Genomic DNA, 2,005 nt, shown 5'->3' with positions numbered 1-2,005 from the left:
AGGCCAGAGGCTGAAAACACATGATATATAATAGATTCCTCCATATATGAATAATATATATATATAATAAAAGACAAAAAACAAAAGTAAGAAACAACCTCACAGTACATTGTGCATCGTACATTTTAGTTCTTGTTTATGTATTTTAAACGACAGAGCCAATAAACAAACGTACCTAATCTGCATACCGCCAATGCTTCTTCTGTTAAAATAAACTGCATAATAGGTATAAAATAAAGCACAGGACTATAGATAGAGAGATACTGAATGAAACGCGTTTGGCACTCAAGAGAGCCTTCTGTCATAGCAGAATATTGTCGAAAGATCTTTCATAAAACCCAAAGAAATTCTGGTCGTATATAAAGGAACTTAATAGCACCAAAGTTAGTGCCCAGTCACTTGTGAACAATGCAGGAGATGCAAGATGAAATTGAGAGTTTTCAGAAGTGCTTAACTCAGTTTTCACATGTTTCTTTACAAAGGAAAAGATAGGAGTATTGTCACAGCTTAATTCTGATGCCACTGAAAAAAGGAGTGAAATGAACATTAGAGTCAGCGGTGTTAAGAAAGACCTGAAATTGCTAAAATTAAACAGACTTCTAGATGGTGATGGACTCCCTATCACATTCCACAGCAAATTTGCCACTGTATTAACTATAATCTATCGTAGAACCCTCGATTAAAAGACCGTGCCCAGGAGCTGGAAGATAACACATATCACACCCGTCCACAAGAAGTGTAGCAGAAGTGATCCTAAACTTCCGTCCTATATCATTGACATCCATTTATTGCGGACTCATAGAACATATTCTGCACTCAAACATTATGATGTATCTCGAATAGGACGACCTTCTCCAGCGAGCGAGCATGAGTGTAGAGAACATAGATCATACGAAACCCAATTCTAGCTTTTCCCACATGCACCTTAAAGGCAATGGATCAAGGCAGTCAGGTAGATGATGTATTTCTTTATTTACGAAAAGCATTTGACTCGTTACCACACAGACGCTTATTATTAGAAGTGCGATCGTAGGGGTGTCAGTCGAAAATTGTGAAATGAGAATTTCTTAGTAGGGAGGATACAGTATGAGATCTTGGATGGAGATTCATTGGCAGATGTAGAGGTAAGTTCGGGTGTACTCCAAGGAAGTGTGTTGGGTCCCTTTCTCTTCTTGATATATATTGATGATTTTTCGGACAGTACTAGGAGCTCACACTTCCCACAGATGATGCAGTTGCCTACAACGAAGTACAGTCAGTCAGACCGTGACAGATTTGAAACTGGTACGAGGATTGGTAATTTGCTTTAAATGCAGAGAAATGTAAGATTGTGCGTTCCACACAACCAAAAACACAGTATCCTATGAATATGGTATCAGTGCGTCATAGCTGGAATCTGTAGCCTCGTACAAATGACTCTGTGTAGCGCTTAGTAGGGTCATGAAATGTAACGATCAGATAGGCTCAGTCGTGGGGAAGGTAGGCAGCAGACTTCAGTTTTTAGGCAAAATACTAGCGAAATGCAATCAGTATACAAAGGAGTTTGCTTACAAAACACTTGTGCGACCCATCCTAGAATACTGGTCAAATGCGTGAGACTTGTGCCACATAGGACTACGAGGGAATATTGAACGTATACAGAGAAACACAGCACTTGTGGTCACATATTTGTTTGATCCGAAAGGAAGTGTCACAGAGATCAAGAAACTGAACTGCCAAACTGTTAAAAATAGGCAGAAACTATCCCGAAGTCTACTAACAAAGTTTCAAGAATGGGCTTTAAATAATGAGTAGCAGTAGACTACGACGGGCGTTCAACAAGAAATGCTAAACATTTATTTTCTGAATGAACTTTAGTTTTATTCCGGATTCTAATACACCGTATCATACCCCACTCATTCGGCTACCAAACACAATTTTTCTACATAATTTACGTTCAGTGCGATGGCCTAGACATGTATGTCTGCATGGTACCAGTCTACTTGTCGACGTCGGAGTCAACGTC

Source organism: Schistocerca serialis, chromosome 3, assembly GCF_023864345.2.
Source record: "Schistocerca serialis cubense isolate TAMUIC-IGC-003099 chromosome 3, iqSchSeri2.2, whole genome shotgun sequence".
Lineage (NCBI taxonomy): Eukaryota > Metazoa > Arthropoda > Insecta > Orthoptera > Acrididae > Schistocerca > Schistocerca serialis.
The sequence above is the reverse complement of the archived record's forward strand: the minus strand, read 5'-3'. Positions refer to the sequence as shown.